The sequence below is a fragment of the Neofelis nebulosa genome, chromosome 2 (genome assembly GCF_028018385.1).
Source record: "Neofelis nebulosa isolate mNeoNeb1 chromosome 2, mNeoNeb1.pri, whole genome shotgun sequence".
In the NCBI taxonomy this organism is placed as follows: domain Eukaryota; kingdom Metazoa; phylum Chordata; class Mammalia; order Carnivora; family Felidae; genus Neofelis; species Neofelis nebulosa.
Window position 1 is genome coordinate 153,900,606 of NC_080783.1, and position 18,144 is coordinate 153,918,749.

General features: G+C 38.3%; 1 protein-coding gene across 8 annotated transcripts in view; it reads right to left on the reverse strand.

The window, feature by feature from the left end:
• Positions 1–18,144, reverse strand: part of ADGRL2 (adhesion G protein-coupled receptor L2) — a 624,153-nt gene that overhangs the window by 509,749 nt on the left and 96,260 nt on the right. For all 8 annotated transcript variants that reach the window (XM_058716832.1, XM_058716841.1, XM_058716842.1 and 5 more), the window contains exon 2: positions 12,953–13,127. The gene's annotated coding sequence lies outside the window, so the exon portion shown is untranslated. The remainder of the gene's footprint in view (positions 1–12,952; positions 13,128–18,144) is intronic.

Genomic DNA, 18,144 nt, shown 5'->3' on the forward strand with positions numbered 1-18,144 from the left:
CCGCTTCCACCCCCACCGCCCTTTGCAACTTTGAATTTGAATGGGACCAGAAGATTCTCCGGGGGTCATGTTTGTGGCCCCTGAGAAGCAGTCTCTCTACTGCTTTCAGCTGATTTCCTGGCATGTTTCGTGGGGATTTGTGGTGAGTGGCAGCTGTGGAATCACTTTTCATTCTGTCAGGTTGTGGTTAGGCTTAGCGGGGTTTCTTTGTTATACTGGCCACTACTAGTCATTTCCCTTGAAAATATCTGTTTTTCTCTTTTCCCTTTAAAGAAAAAAGAGGGGGTGGAAAAGCGGTTCCAAACTCTCCACCTTACCCCCAAAACACAAACACAAAACAAACATGGGTATCCCTTGGAAATCCTGGCCGGGGGCAGGAGCGGGGGGGGGGGGGGAATGGAGTAGGAGGAGAGGCCCAGATGTTCTGAACACCCCCGTTTAATTTTGATGTCAGACAATCAAAGATCTTGGGAGGGCCCCATCTCCCGTACCTGTTCTGCTGACATGCTGTTTTATGAAAGAATCGGGTATAAATGTTACTACCGCTTTTTCATGTTAAAAACAAACTAAAATAAACCAAACATACACATTGTGAATTTTTGAATGTTTCATTTTCTTTCAGAATAAGCCTGGAAAATAAGAAGTAAGTACGAATATTAGTTAAATACAACAAACACTAAGGAGCCCGTTAAGATGGAGTTTTCCATGGACACGGCGTGGGGGGAGGGGGGGGATTTGGCGCTTTAAGTCATGTCGTCTTAAGCCAGAGCTTAACAGAGTTTTGTATTTCATGAATCAGTTTGGGGGAAGGCAAGAAAAAGAGAGTAACATAAGGTTGCCAACATTTGATATTGCCAAGTTAGGCTATTAAAAACAAAAGAAAACAAAACAACAATGCCCAACCAACATTGAAATCTTACATCACTTCTTTAAAGAAAGGACATGTTAACATCAGTGGGGGGTGGGAGGAAGGAGGAAAGCCATCATCGTAGAATAAATGCGAGACCGCCTTGACAAGAATGAAGCCTTGGCAGCTTTTACACCAACATGCCACAAAAGCCTTCAGAAACAGCCAGTTCTTGAAACATGCCAAGCCCCTTCCCACCTTCTTGCCTTCGCACCAGCCTTTCCTCTGCCTGGAAATCTATTCCCTGGGACATTGACGGAGCTCTCTACTCAAATGGAACCACAAGAGGAGGGCTTCTCTAACCACACTGTTTAAAGCCCCTCTCCCCAGACCCCGCGCAGACAAGCCCTCCTCCCGACTTCCATTCCTCTCTGTTTCATCGCTTTGCTTTCCATTTTTGTCTAGCATTTGTCACTACCTGGCCATATACTGGTTGCCTATTAGCGATCTCTCCCGTTAACAATATAAAATACCCCAGGTCATAGGCTTCAAATCATTTGTTCACCTCTTTTTCTCCACTTCCCAAAACACTGCCTGACACCTGTGAGACACTCAGTAGTTATTTGTCCCATTTATATGTGGGTATAATTTCACAGTCCTTATATTTCTCATATTAGAAAACATGTCTGCAGTGCTTGCACCAGTTGGTGTGTGGAAACCGTTGTTTCACGAAAGAGATCGAAGGGTGCTTTAGGCATAGACTAGGGCACAGCTGAAGAAGTACACATTTGATGAATGCGTTCTTTACTGCAAATGATTTGAAAAGCAGGAGTGAGGGCTGTTCTTAGGACAGGCGACAAACTGATGGTAGGCTGAGACCATGTTCTGCTACTGATTTAGGGATAAGGAATATTCTTTAAGCAGATTTAGGCTGTATTTATACCCTCTTCTTCCCTAAATTATATTGTTTAGTCATGGCTCCTGAGCACCTCTTGGATTATGCATACAATTTTTTTTTTTAAACAAGAGAATGTTTACCAACACCCAGAGACTATTAGAGTGTAAATATCTGTGGGATTTAAAAAAAAAAAGAAGAAGAAGAAGCAACAGTAGCATCCAGGTGACAGTGCATTTAGCTGTTATCTCTCACCATTATTCACCATGAAACAGTGGAACCTGGAAGTCAGGTTCAGGGACAGGCCTTACTACCAAGAATAGTGGGTCATTGTAGAAAAAGCTGCTTTTGGAATGCATTATGGAGAATTCACAAATATAGATAGAAGGCTTCAAAAGTGTATTTTCTAAGTTTCTGTGCCTTCTGGGATCCTGGGTAGGTGGCTCAGATTTTTTTTTTTTTTTTTTTTTTGAAAAATATCGCTTAAGGGCATGTGGGGCTCATTTTTGTTATGCCCGAAGTTCTGAAACCTCCCACAAAAGACCACCAGAGTCGTAAGTCAAAGCCAAGCGGCAAGGGTCGTTTATTGCAGGTTTGAACTTGGACCTCTGCGCACTCGTTGCCAGTGACGCTGAGAGGCAAGGCCAACCGATAGGGACCAACACTCTTGATAATAGTGTGGCTGACCGATCGGGACCAACACTCTTGAAAAGAGTGTGGCCCTAAACAGCTGGGGTACAGAGTTTTTAAAGCCGATCACATCGTTTTATCGTTATCTGGGAACAGAACAGAGAAACAGTTGCCAGATGAGTCAGAAACAGTTATCGAATGAGGTGATTATTTTAGACTTTCTATTGCTAAGTTTCAACCAGTGGATCTCCTTGACCTTGTCTCTGATGCTCTTTTTGAGGTTTTGTTTCCTTCATTGGTAAAGCCTGATTCACAAGAGTATGAAGTATGATTTACAAGAGTAAAAGCAAGGTTGTTATCTTTTGACCTGCAGTGTCAGAACAAAGTTATCTTTCAAGCTAAGCGTTGGCCTTACAGTACAATTTAACCCTTACAATTTTGGCACACAGATCCCCGCCCCCCCCCCCCCGAAAAATAGATAACGAGTCCAAATGCACCTAATGCAAGTTTTGCACAGATTCTTTTTTTTTTTTTTTTTTTTTTAATTTGTGTACAATATCTGCTCTTGGTGCCACACTCCTGAGTACCAGTAACAGGTAGTAGCACGATGATATACAAGTAAGTGGGATCCGGCAATTGGTGAAAGAGATGAGAGTGTAGAGTACATAACGTGAGTGTGTGTGTGCATGTGTGTTGGTGTTGTGTAGAGATGTGATAGCGTTAACATATATTGCTTATTATAATAATGATGGGATTAATGGAAAGTGGAAACGTGTTGACCTTTTGGAGTTCCCTTCATTCTCTCTGTCTTTCTCTCCGTGTCTCTCTTTCTTCCATGTTATGGAATGGGATGGAGCAGGGGATTTAGAAAGCCTCTGTTGATTAATCCATCATATTCTGACAACTGAATTCCCAGAAACAGAGTATCAGACTTTCGCATAAAGTGACGTTTTGACTGGAATCTTTCAAGTTCAAGCCTATGAAGTCCTCAGAGGAATTCTGCCCCATAGTGGGGCCTCAAATAATGGTAGCTTCTAGTGTTGTTATTAATTGCCCCCATTAAGAAATCAAGGATTTGAATATCTTCACCAGCCAATTCCACCTTCTCAATACCACCTCAACCGCGGTGTCAGAGAATGTCTTGTAAGAAGCAAAGACTGAAGATAATTGGACTTTTACACTGAAGGATAAGAATAAAAACATTAAACGTTTTTTTAAAAAAAATCAGGAAAGCAAGATTGGGGCCATCACCCGGCCAGTGAACTTATTTTAGGATTATATATCTCAAAGATTAAAAATAAAACCAGAACTTTGCTTCGCTGATATTTGAAATAAAAATGTTCATTTACTTTTCAAAACTGCCCCGGCACCACCAGAGAGGGAATTATTTTTGGTAAGAGTGGACTGTGGACAGAGTAGCTGGTGAAAATGCTCTTAAGTGTTCACGTAGGACGAAAACCTTCCTGGCACTAAGAAGTCTCAGTTGGTTTTTCAGCTGCACTGTGGTTTATTGTGTGCTTTAAATCAACTCTAAGACTACACTACATACCATTGTGTCTGTTAGAAAATCATTATGGGGCAATTAAAAGCAGTGTTGTTTCACAGATGAACATGGAATTTTCCTCTGTGTCTGACTGCTGGGCACTTCCTTCATGCCTCTTGCGATTATCTATATTTGTGATGGTCAAGAGATACAGCTGTCGGGAAAACGCTCAACAGATGGCAGTTGTGAGTGATGCTTCATCGCTTCTTGGATGCTCTCTGACACCCAAGCTTGGGCTTTCCGTAAATGCTGGTGTGAAACTGACTCCTTTTAAGCAACGTGGGCCTGGACTGCTCAGTGACAAAATTCATCTTCTCCAAAAATGAAAAGAAATTGAGGTGTCCTTATGAAATGAAATGTGCACTAGCATCCTAAAATGTACTGTCCTTGGAAACTTTGTAACCAGTACAGATAAGAGCGAGTAACTATACAGAGAGCCGGATACATTGGTAGATAGATAGATCACTTTTCTTTCAGGAGGAGAGCGAGGCGAGATCAATCAGTTCTTTCATTTTTGTAAAGCTCTTTAAAGATTGGCTTTCTATTTTTTTAGAAAGAGCAATTTAACCTTGGCTTCCGTAATGACGTGACTTGTTGAATGACGTAATCTCTGATGAAATTAGTCTAAGTGGTTTAGGAATTAATTAAGTGGTTTCTTTTTACATTTCAGGTAGCATTTTGTCGTGAAATACTTACGCTTCTGTCTTCGTTATTCACACAGCACATATATGTGCATAGCATTATTATGGGGATAAGAAAATAAGAGGAAGTTGACTGACAAAATTTCAAAACACTGCACTGAACAATTCTTGTAGTTGTGCTAGATTATTCAGCATCCAGAATCTGAGTTATGAATTCCATTATAAATTGTGACTCACTCGTGTGCCTTGCTCTCAGGTACACAAACCCTTACAGGTTCTAGGGCCTCATTTCTGCCCAATGAACATTCTGGGTTGTCTGGATGGATATATTTTAACACAATGACAAGACAGTATTGAATAATAAGGATATGTCCTGCTTCTGTCCTCTAGATGATGTCCTGGATATGCCTGCCTCCCCCTCAATCCCTCTCCAATGCTGCTAAATAATACTCGGTTATCTTGAGTTTGACCTGAATATGGGTGTAGGCCAATAACATCTTAAAGGCAGCTAACATGAGGATAACCAGGTCCCATTGGGTTAAGTTTAATTTTGTCAAAATTGTTGTCTTTTCTTTTTCGTGTTAGCAAAATCATGTCTAGCAGTTCATGAAGATTTATATTTCTTCGAAAACATGACACTGTGACATCAGTGACATTTTCTGTTTGTCTATTTATGTCCCAGAAGAGGTAGCCAGCCACATGCCATGTGTGTTTTCCGTTAATATATTTGCAAGTTGGTCTCACCGGTTGGTCTCTGAAAGATTTCCAGTGGATAAAACATGTGGCATGAGAAGCTATAAAAAGGAGTCTTTTTAGTAAATGCACAGCAGAGTAGGGAACGGGCAGAAACTGTAGGAAACGTGGTAAACTACCTAGTAAAGTTTTGAGACACATTACATATGCTTTGGAACAAAAAACACATTTCACTTATTCTAAGAGTTTAATATGTGCCAGGTATTATGACAAGCACTTATTCCATTATTTTATTTTCACACGTGCGTGAGGTTGGCATTATTATTGCCGCTATTCTAACAAGAAAATGGTGACAAACAGCTGATAAATATTCTCCTAAGGTCACACAATAAGAGGACCTTCCAGGCCTTATAATTTGTTACAAGAGTATAATTGTTTCTTTCCTAAACAAAATGTGACATTGTGCATATGAGATATTCCATGATATTTTTACCGGAGGTAGGTGCTCATTAATACAGCAATGAAAAGATAGATTTTTTACAATGAAATACGCCTTTCTAATGTATAAAATAATACAGTTCCTACAAAAAAAAAAAGAAGTTTCATGGATATAAAAATGTGTATCCTTTTAAAGTTTCAGGGTGTTAGTGAACAATTTTTTCCTCAACATTTCATTTGTTTTACAACTGGTATAAAAATAATTTTATGACATCTTTTTATAGAAATGAAAAGAAAATTCTTCCTTTCTTCTGTTGAGTGAAATGAGTCTGCACGTGTAACTACTAAGGGCATTTTAGAGACCCTCTTTCGACCTTCTATAGAAAGTAATATGTTTCCAGCAGAGATGAGTGTAGCAACCACAGGGCAGGATACATTTGCCAAATAAGCATATCGTAAAACTGATTGGCAGACTGGATATTCAGGGCAGGTGAGAAGAATATGTAGCTGAGGATGCTCTGTGGTTACCTCCAGTATCTTGCCACGACACCGGCATCTGGTCTGACACTGGAGTGATAGCCCCAACATTCATGCGGAGAAGACAAACCCATGGTGGAGCAAAGCGCCATGAAAGCACATGCAGCATAAAGATAAGGAAAGACCATTGTCTTGTGACACGGCTTGTAGTAGTGAGTGTCCTGCTAGGAAGCTGAGCCACGCAGGGAATGGGATGTTACAGCTATAATTGCCATTGGAGATGATTCTGCCGCCGCATTCAGGTGGGTGAGAAGGGTCTAATTTTTGTAACAGTCCCGCAACCTTACTTTATGGCATCCATTATTGTACGGTGTTAGTTTCGAATAAGTATGAGTATCTCTGGTTGTGATGTTCACATCCCCATAAGTAAAAAGAGGATCAATAGTAAAAGGAAACCATCAAATTGTAGGCTTTGCAGTAAATCTAAGGTATTAGGTGGACATAATTTAAACAGTTGTTTTTCTTTTCCTGGAGAATAAACATATAAGAGGAGAAGAAAATGAGGCTCTAAAGGGATTATGCATTCCTAAATATTTTATAGCTGTGTGAAATGCAATGTTGTGCTTCAGCTCCATGGCTGAATATTTGCTCATGATCATTTCCTCGCCGACTGAAAACCCAAAAGATGCCATTTGCGGTTTTTTGTGTGGTTTCAGCCTTGGCCTTCTGTCAGTGTTCCACTGTGTGATTGTGAAGAGCGACTTTTCACGTAAGAAGGCAGAGGCTGGTGATTGAAGCAGGGACCGCACCACAGTGCTTTTACTCAGCTGATATTTAATGATTTACCATTTAATGTAGTTCATCTTCCATAACCCTGAGTTCAAACAGAAGCAGCTGCTATTAGGGATGCAATAATATTGAACTTCCCAACAAACAACCTAGGAGAGCTTCTGTAGTTTTAGCTACTGGACCCATCTGGCCTCCACTAAGTTGGATGGGTTGTTGATAGATGACAGATAGATAAATACAAACAAACAAAAAAAGCCTTCATAAACACTAAAGTGTAAGAGATAGACATCTAATGATATTGAAGTCTTCTGGAGGAAGGATAATAATATGTTGATGAGAATTATGGTACTAATGTTTTCAAATAGAGTGCTTTAAATACATTTTTCCTATCCAAAGCATTATCTAATTTAATAATCTGTTTTCACTTTGGCATTATTGGTAAGTGATTATAAGAAGTAGATTATAGGCTAGTTTGCTCCCCCCCTCTTTTTTTTTTTTGCCTTTCTGTTTTTCTTTCCTTGTTTTTATGTAATTCTGCATCTGTAAATTAGGATTTACAAGAAAAGAAAAGAACTCTGAGCTTTCGTTACAATTACAAGCCTACCAGACAAAAGCTGTCGCCTACTTATGACTATATCTAATTTCTTGACTGCTTATGGTAGACCTAGAATACTTTTCCTTTTCCAATAACACATTTCTAAAAGACAGTGAAGGTAGGTCAACCTTCACCATGAGATATTTTCACTGTGAGAAACATACTTTAGTGGTGTCCTCTCTGATGGGATAAGATGGACTAAAACCACCAGATGGATCCCCTCTACCTCATGGCAACATTTTTCATTCATAAAGGGAGTCAGGCCTCTCCTCAAGGGATTTTCCTACTTTAAGATTTTTTTAAAGCGTTGCCTATGATTCAAAAGGCATTTGTATTTACCTCTATGCATCATTTGAAAATACTGTCCTACAGATATTTATGTATTTTCTAAAGTTTGATGATGCTTAGTATTTTGGAATTTTCGTTCAGCTAGTAATAGATAATTTGCATAGCATTTACAATTATGCAGTTATGACATTTAAAAAGATAAAGAAAACTTTCTGTATGAGGTTGCTGAAAAGGAAACAGTCAAAAGTGTAAATGTGTTCTACTTTACATTTTATCGTTGTAAAGTTGTTGATAAAAAGTTCTTTTGTCCATTTTTTTAAAGTTTATTTATTTATGTTGGGAGAGAGACAGAGTGAGCGGGGGAGGGGCAAAGAGAGAGACAGAATCCCAAGCAGCCTCCGTGCACAGAGCCTGGTGTGGGACTTGAACTCAAAACCATCAGATCCTGACCTAAGCTGAAACCAAGAGTCAGACACTTAACTGACTGAGCTACCCAGGTGCCCCTTCCTTTGTCCATTTTGAGGCTGAGTTCCATTGCGTGGTCTGTCACTGGTCCACAGTGCACTGGATTCCTGGATTCTCAGCCTTGCTATTATTTGTGGAGAAAACCTTTCAATTGTTTTTTATTTGTAGCTTCTAACAGAACCCCATGTGGGGAAATGGTTACATTAGTGTAGGTAATTGAGCCAAAATTATCATGATTTCATTTAAAAAGGAAAGATCAAAGTCTACATTCTATTTTAACTTGGAACTGTTTAGGTAACTTGCCACAGATTGCCACAGATTGAAAAACAGGTATAACATCAACTTCAACAAGTTAGAAAGTTTGATTTGGAATCCTATCCAAATTCATTTTTTCAGCTTGAATACAGACAGGTATTTTATGAGATTTTTATTTCCCTATTTGCTCAATTCCAAGATTTATAGGAATTCTAATTGGAACCATGGCAGAAATGCCACCACAAAAACAGTGGGGGGTTTTCCCCACAAAATTTTATTATAATTGTTTCCAGGCCCAAGGGCATATTATCATGTGGAAATATATATTTTAAAGCAGCGTTTCAAATTTATTTAGTCTTTTAAATGTTCAAAATAAAAATCCATTTTTTATTTCATTTTGGAGGGGGAGCTATTATGGTTCATTTTATTTTGATTAGCCCTAACGTCTTTGTTGGACAGGTAGGTGTTGGGCACTATGTTTTCACAAATAGCTAGAATAGATTTCGGTCTTTAGTGAGCTGGATTATTCAAGTGAATGTGCTTAGAGCACTTAAAGAAACTGAACATTTGAAAATGGTCTACTATGACCTGTTTCCAAGTGAGCCTCTTAAAAAAGATTTTTTTTAAAGGGAAGGAAAAATAAAAGTAAATGTGGTACTGTTATGCAAACCAAGTGTCTAAATGGTGCCACACTTGACTGGAGGTTGTCCTTAGGGCTAATAGCAACTGAAATCTCCTAAGGCAGCTTGGGGATTATTGATTTATCTAAAAAGAAAGTCGCAAGGAAGACAAACAAAAGAACACACTCTGAACTATAGGGAACAAACTGATAGTTACTGGAGGTGAGGCGTGTGGGGGGATGAGTGAAATAGGTGATGGGGATTAAGGAGTGCACTTGTCCTGATGAGCCCTGAGTGATGTACAGAATTAGTGAATCACTATTGTACACCTGAAATTAATACAACACTGTAAGTTAATTAAATTTAAGTGAAAAAAATAAAAATGTCACCAGATCACGCAATGACAATATTCAAATTAGAAAAGGTTAGAAATATATCCAACTTTCTTAAAGAAATGACCTATCAACCTTAGTAGCAAGAAAACCATGTCTGGAACTCAAATTATGAAATAATAAGCCAACATTTCTAAAGGAGAATGGTAGACCCTAATACAAGAAGTAGAGGCTAGTCACAGATTTTTCTATCTATTCTGACCTTAAATAATGTCATTGTGTTCACAACCTATGACATTGCCATATTACTGAAGGGCTTATGGAGAGAAATAATCCATTCAAAGAGTTCGAGGTAAGGTATTATTGACATAGGAAGCAGAATAGATCTTACTTCTCTCACTTGCTTCCAAGGGACTGAGGAAAAATTCATATTAGGACCCAATGGGATATTTTAAGGGAAAATTACAAAAGAAAGCATAAAAGAAAAGCACCTAGTGGAAACTTGTGAAAATTATTTTGTAAAATGATAGTCAAAGTTAATGATTAAAAATCCATAATTTTCATCATAACGAATTACTAACTTAGAGTTGAACCATGGTAGTTAAAGTATTTTTCATATCAAAATGTGACTTTTTAAAAAAAAATCGCATTTAATACTCCTCATTAATCCCTATCCATTTTAGAAGGATGAAAAATACTGTAGTAGTCCTCGTGGGTCACAACAGATTTTTCTGTAATTATAAAGCACCATTCAGGAACATTTAAATCATGTTTTATAGGAAGCATATAATGAGGAAGGAAAAGAAGATGTGTGTTGTACCTAGAATGAAGCATGGCATGAAAAGAAAAAAAAATCTCTTTAATTTGTAAAACAGTGATTCTCAATGCATGTTCTGAAGACCACTTGCCTGAGAATTACCTGAGAAGCTTGTTAGAAATGCCACAGATTTCTGGGCTCTGTGCCAAATCTACTGAGCCTGATTCCAGGGGAATGAAATTCAGAACCTGTTTTACTACATACATAGTCACAGATGCTTCCTAAGTATGGACAACTTTCAGAACCACTCTCGTAAAGGCCCAGCTTTAGCCTGTATGATCACTTACGATCCCTGGCCAAATCAAAGTAAACCAGTGGCATTAGGTGACATCTGAAACACAAGCAATAAAAAGAAGTTGAATATTTTCTGTTGCATCCTTGAATTTTGGCAGGTTATCTTACATATGGTAGACACTCAACTGACATATGTGAAATGAATGGATAAATGGAATTTTATACAGTGGATACAAATTATACACGTTAGATTTAAAAATCACAATTAGAAATGTTTGAAGGAAAGTGATTGTTTTATCTACAACAAATATATAATAATATTTGGAATGTAGAAGATAAATAATTTAAGTTCTAGAAAAGGTAACAAGGGGGAGACAAGGGGACAAACTCAAGTGTAATTATAAACTCTTTAGAAAGTTCCTGCTAATGTAAGAGATGTTGAATTTGCTATTATTTTTTTTAACTTTTAATACTGTTAAGCAGGAAGGTTGTTTAGGGTAGCACTGTACAGTTTCTGTATTTAGGGATAAATTTATTACACTTGAAAAAATCAAGAACATGAATGTTCTTGCCCTTACATAGTTACTAAAAGTAAGATTACCTCCATTTTAGCAATGAGAAAAATGAGAAATTCAGTTTAATGTGTTTATTCATTTACCTATTCATTCAGTAAATACTCACTGATTGACTTCTCTGTTCATAGTTAAATATGTTCCATGGCCATGAAAAGCACATTGCTCGAATATTGAGAGGAATGGCTAAATCACATTACAAAGGAATAAGGGCAAGTATAGGTCTATAAACATGTTGGGTCATATTTTGTGGATGATTAGCCGTGTATCAGGGACTACACTTTTCTTTCTTAAACTTCTTTGATGAGTCTGTTTGGAGACCACATCATTTAGTAGGTAAATACGTACTTGAAGGTGAAAATCAAGGACTAGCTGCAGGAACACTGTCTCCGCTGGTATTTCAGGGCTCGTCCAGAAGGAAACATTCCCCTTTTCATCACAGATGGCTACCCACTGAAGTCGGATGCTCTGATTTGGGTCAGACTCACTGGGAGTATTTGTGAGCAAAAGGCATTAGCATGTACATCTAATTCTGTCTTTGTTGAAGTGAGCTGTCACGGGCTTAATAAACATGAACTCAAGTGTTTACAGACCATCGTTAAGAGTTGCAGTGATGTTTCCCCTTCCTCTTATCATATCTTTGTTGGGGACACCTCCTTCCCCACTATTGTTAAGCTGGGTGTGTCTATATCCTGCTACTTTTGTAATAATCTGTTTAACCTCTGTAAGAGTTTTGTCTACCTGACTAATGGACTAGCCCCTAACTACTGAGGCCACCATTGCATAATTTTAACAAAGAGATTATATAAATACACACACTGGCGTCTCTCAATTAAGAATGGGACGGTTAGATGAAGGTATTTGGCAATAATTGAAATCAGTAAGTCATTAAAATTTCTTCCGTGATACTACTAATTTGTTTGTAATAGCCTTCTAATTGCAGCATATTAAACAAAGACAAATGTGGGTTGGACTACATGTAAAAAGTATCAATCTTCTCTTTTCTGGCTAGCGCAATTATAATTTCGGCTTCTGGTACAGTTGAAATAAGGAAGAAGGATAGAAAGTTATATCCCGTGCCTTTGGCTGACAAGCTTCTAATGTTCAGGTGCCTCTTCTGAAAGGTGGCCTTCCTTTATAAAATGTTTGTTGTCAGTCGGTAACATTGTGTAGTCTAGGAGAAATCACAGACGTGCAGGTGCCTTATGAATAACCAGATGGGAAATGGAAGATGATCAAACTTCCTCCTAGACCCTATGAGTCAAATAGGAATGACAAAAGATTTTCCTTTGAAAGGTGAAGAGAGTGAAACTGAATTTCAAAACGTCTTGTATACAAATGACGATAATGCCTTGCATAAGCCGCTTTCTTAAAGACACGAAACCTGTTTTCTAGAGCTTTTCCCATCACCAAAATACAGCCAGAGTCTGCGATTAGACTCAGCAGCTGTTTAACAGTGCCAGAAACACTTACGAACTTCCACAATGTTTCCTTCAAGCAAAATAACATCCTCCAAAGAGCACGCTTCGAATTCATTCACCACTGACTCAGAGGGAAGAGTGCCACCTATTGAATGATGGCCTCAGTATTCACAGCACCTGATGGGTCCTTCCCAGGCTCCCTTCCACTGACCCACTAGCACATCCTGTTTCCCTCAGAGAGCTGGATATAATAATGCTCTGAGGTGGTCTGAAGTTCACGTGTAAGTGTGCTCATATCATGCTCTATAATTTGAGGAAAACACATGAATTTTAATCAGTTTTTAAAACAACCAGGCCTCTCTTCTCATTTACTAGAATGGAAAAAATTCACTTTTATTACCTTAAAGATGCCAAACAGTGCCATTTTATTACTGTGGGAAGCTGGAAGTCATTTCCGAACTCTTTTGGCAAGGGTGCTATGGAGAGCATCCAATTCAGTTCTTTAAGTGTCTTCTGAGAACCACCACACAAACTGTGATTTACTGTCTTCAGGAGTTAAAGGGACTCTTTCTACCCTACAAACCGAAGAAAGAAAGGTGAAATGTGTTAAAGAAGCATCCCATGAGACTTGCAAGACTATGAGTCAGCACAGAGCAGGCCAGACATAAAGAATGTTTTGATAACCCACAAATATTTTCCAACTTGTAATTTTTAATTTGGTTTAAGAGATTATGTTGGTGAACTTTAAAAATTGCGATGACTTTTGTATATGAATCCATTGGTTTTTCAGGCCACTTGGACAAACTTTTTATACTTAGTGGCTCAGTTTCCTTGTCGTTTGCATCCCGTATAGGTTTAGGTATACTTCTATGAATACAGTATCATAGTTAAAAAATTAAAAAAATATAGATATATAATATACATACACACACACACACACACACACACACACACACACACCTCCCATACTGTGGTAGTGCCTCAATTTTACAAACAAGTATTTGGCTAAAACAAGAATTGAATGGAGATTTTGCATACTTTCTAATTTACATAACCAGAAAATGGCAAGATTCCAGTTTCCCTTTTTGCCTTTCGGTAGCAACCGACAACAATTTGAATTTATCTATTCTTTAGCTGACTTAAATCTCTAAGAGTTTAACATTATGTAAGCTGGGAGGCTGCTATTACTAATAATTAAAATAAACTGGCACACATGTATATTTTGCCCCCCCATGTTATTTCGTTTGTAGATTTTGACAGGCTGGTTTGTGTAGTCATAAACACTAGGTCATTGAGGGCAAAAACACAGTGAGAGAGAAACAAGATATTTAACCACTAGTCAGAAAATACATTACACTGTAGTGCCTGACAAAGGGTGGGCTCTCTATCAATATCTGAAGAAATAATTAAAGGGATAAATTATACCACTGTGGAAAATAATTAGTCTATCAGATCAAAAATGAGAAGCTGTTTGATAGTGTAAAAGGAAATCCAGTGAACTCTTTTTCTTGACAAAAATCAGTGAACTATTGACTTCAAGTAAAAGGCCAATATTTACATGCCTTTATATCTTTAAGCTTTGACTAGTAATTGTCCAAAGCAACTCTCAAAGCGGTGGATAATATTTCTCTGGTTATAAACACCCCCAAATCCTTCATGGAGAAATGTTTCTCTGGTAATTGCATTCTTAACAGAGTATTATATTCATAAATGGTATCATAGAGGCACCCATGATGGTAGCCTGAAATTTCTGTGGGTTTTTTTAGGTGAAATTAATGTTTTCTTACAATGTATGGTTATTAATGAAGAAAACATTCTTTTTATTCTTGCTCTGACAGGTAGGTAAATATAATCTGCCATTTGGAATGGCATCATATTAAAATATTGGAAATATTATGTGGTTTATTCCTTGTTAGGACCAGGATGAAAAATCTGTTCTGAAGTAGAAGATTCACACTTGGCAGTAGGTTTAGGATTTCTTGCTATTTTCATTGCTAACATCTAGGAGGGTGTAACAGAGGCCAAATCTCCAAGTAGCACCTGCCAGGCAAATGATGGAAAGAAATGGAGGGCTTCAGCTAGGGAGCCAGAGAATATGATGCAGTATCTCCATCCAAAGGCATCTAGGATGTCTGACTTAAGAGGAATGAGATCAAGCTTAAAAGCTTAGATACACATATTGCAAACAGTAGAGAAATTTTCCAAGAGCAAATTTACCACTAATTTGATGAATCATAATTAATGGCTATTAAAAGGCAGCAATGGAAGAAAGAATGGTATTTAAAGATAAGGTAGGAAAATGAGTCCATTAAATATTGTTTCTTTTTAAAGAAGTATGTCCAAGAATTTCTGTTCATCTAAAGTTGGGGGGTTCCTGGGTGGCTCAGTTGGTTAAGCATCCGACTTCAGCTCAGGTCATGATCTCGCAGCTTGTGAGTTCGAGCCCCGTATCAGGCTCTGTGCTGACAGCTCAGAGCCTGGAGCCTGCTTCGGATTCTGTGTCTCCCTCTCTCTCTGCCCCTCCCCCACTCACACTCTGTCTATCTCTCTCTCTATCTCAAAAATAAATGAAAATTAAAAAAACATAAAGTTGGCACATACATTGGACTGATGCATGTATTTCCTGCATGTATATGGCAGTTATTCTTTTATATTTCCATCCATCATCCATCTTGCATCCAATCATCTATTCCAACAAAGTATTTACACATCATTTTATTTTTTTATTCATTCATCAACCCAAGTTATTTGGGGCACCTGCTACATGACAAGCACTATTACTAGTGATATAAAGTCATAAAAGATGGAGTTCCTTCTTCCCTCAAGAGGCTTAGAGTCCAGTTGGAGAAAAAGTTAAGTACAGCAATACTGCACAATGTAAAAGATGCCATTACAGCCCTCCTGTGAGGACAGAAGGGCTTGTAAAGCACACTGATGAATCCCAGAAGGCTAACATTAAGGCTGGATTTTAAAAGATAAGTAAGAAGAATTAGGTAGATAATGAAGAGAAAAGGTAGTTCTAGACAAAAGCCATGCATATGTAAAACATGTCCTTAATAATTGGTATTCATTTATATTCACAACATAATCATTTAACAAAACCCCACTCCTTTACATACGATGTGATATAATGAATCAGTTAACAATGACCTGGGGAGCTGGAGGTTAAATATACTGTCTCTAGAACCAGGCTTCCCTGGCCTAAATCCTGGCACTTCTCCTTTCTAGCTGATAACCTGGGGGAAATTATTCAACATCTCTCTGACTCAATTTCTCTTTCTTCAAATTGGGAATAATACGATATCCCTTATAGTGAGTATTATATTATTTTATGCAAGAAAAACACATATATCTGTCTTTAAATAATATCTCAGGATATGCTAGTTAGGATAATATTTTTCCTTTCTTAAAATTATCTTACTGATAATAAGAGTACTGATAATAACCGTTTTTTTAAATCTCTTTAACGTACATCTGAGAGCTCTCACAAGCTCTCCAAGCTGAGATTTACTACATTCAGAAACCCAAAGAGATCTTGCCTTTTTTAAAACTTAAAACTGCTTGCAGCAAGGTGGAGACACCAGTAGAGCTTCATTCAGATGCCCTGAGTTCAAATTTTGTCCCTGCTACCTTCTAAGGTCTTGGGCAAGTTGCTTAATGCTCGTGTCTCAATTTCGTATCATAGGAGGAGATTCTAAAGACACTAAGATCTTCCTCAGGGGGCTCCTGGGAGGATTAAATGGGATAACGTGCAAATGTGGCTAGCATCACCCAAAGATTCCTTTCATCGTTCCCAAACCCCCTTTAAAATGCTTAGAAAATACATAATGGCTAATCTAAGGATTGTGAAAAATATCTTTCCCAAAATACTTTCTATAGTTTGAGAGATCACATATAAATATTCTCATCTGCATTCGCTAACTCTGGAAAACACTCTTGAATGCTATTGCTGACTTTGATAGGCTGCCTTGCAGCTTTGCCAGAACTTGCTCTGGGTTGCAGCTATTCATAGAATGCCCTTGGATAATGTGATAGGTTGAATTCGAATTACTCCTCCAATCACTTCAGAGGCAGTAATAATGGCACCTAAAATGGTCATCTGGAGAATGAACTGAGCGTGGACATCTAATAAAATCTCTCTCTCTCTTCTTTTGTCCTCAGCATAACCCAAAACCCGATCGTATAAAGAAGCATTAAACATGCTAACATAAACTGACTTTTCTTGGAGACAGATACTATATGCTTTAGGAGACCACTAATCTCAGGTATAATACAAGTACAAAACAGCTTTTTTTTTCCTTTCAAAATCTAAGTGCTAGGCAAGCAGATATCACACTAGATTTTCCCTGGAATTATCTTTAGTTGCTAATATTGTTTTTAGGCTGAGAACCCACCCTGCCCAAGCAGCATAGACAGACTAGCTTTAAATAAATTCAGCATATCATCATGTTGCTAATACTGTTAAAATCTTTGGTCTCTCAAACATCTTTTCTGCTTTTCTCCCCGCATCCCTATTACTGAATACTGTCACATCTAAGGCCAGGGCTCCTTAGTCTGCCTGAAGGAATACAGAAGTACCAGGCTGGCATAGCTTCTATTTTATTAAATTTTTTTTTCTTGCCTGCAACCTGATTTCTTCTGGGTCTGACCTAATTCCTTTGATGCCTGGGGCTTGGAGGCCTGTGCTAATCTGCATCAGGGATGTGTGGAGAAAAGCGAGACAATTGAAAGAAAAGTAAACGAAGAAAAGAACAGCACCTAGGCAAGAGGGCTCTTCAAAATCAAAATAAGCATTTTGGAAGCAGGACATTTCTGTTCTACCCCATCCTTTAAAGAGGAACCTACATTTAATGCATGGCTTCACATACACATTTCCCCCTCTTTCTGGTTCTCTAAAGCGTTTCACGAGCAGGACAAAAAAGGCAATGGCGGAATGCTAATTTTTTAGCATCGTGCAATAAATCACGATGTCAGAAAAATACTTGAAGTTTATGAAAGAGAAGTTATGTTCTAAAAGTCATAATGAAAGAAAGTGTTAGAGCTGACGTTGATGGAGAGATCATGGAATAGTCTCAGCTTTGTTACTAAGCTCTGGAACGTGCTGATGTTGAGAGCTCTTGAGACCTGTCCACTAACTTATTGCTCCTCTGGGTCTGTTCCCACTTCTTTTTCCTTTTGGGAAGCGGTTCTTCTAACTGCTCAAATAAGCGTTCAACATCTTGTAGTCATTAATATACCAAAAGCAGGGGTAAAGGAGCAGATTTTCAAGGTATCTCCCTGCTCCACCTGATTCTGCGTTACAATGAATCTTGGAGAAGTGGGAAGGTGAAATGTATCTTCCTTGGTAACAAATCACCAGTTGTTTTCTTTGAGATATTAAGAAGTTGTGAGCTTGTTTGTATGGATTTACCAAAAAAGTGTGTGTGTGTGTGTGTGTGTGTGTGTGTGTGTGTGTGTGTACACGTGTCCGCGCGGGGGGGAGGGGGGCGAGGGCGTTGGGTCCATTTGCGATTTGATTAATTACAGTTCACAAAGCCTTTAGTACCTGCTCCCACCAAAAGAGATGCACTTTATCTAAAGCAGAAAAATGAT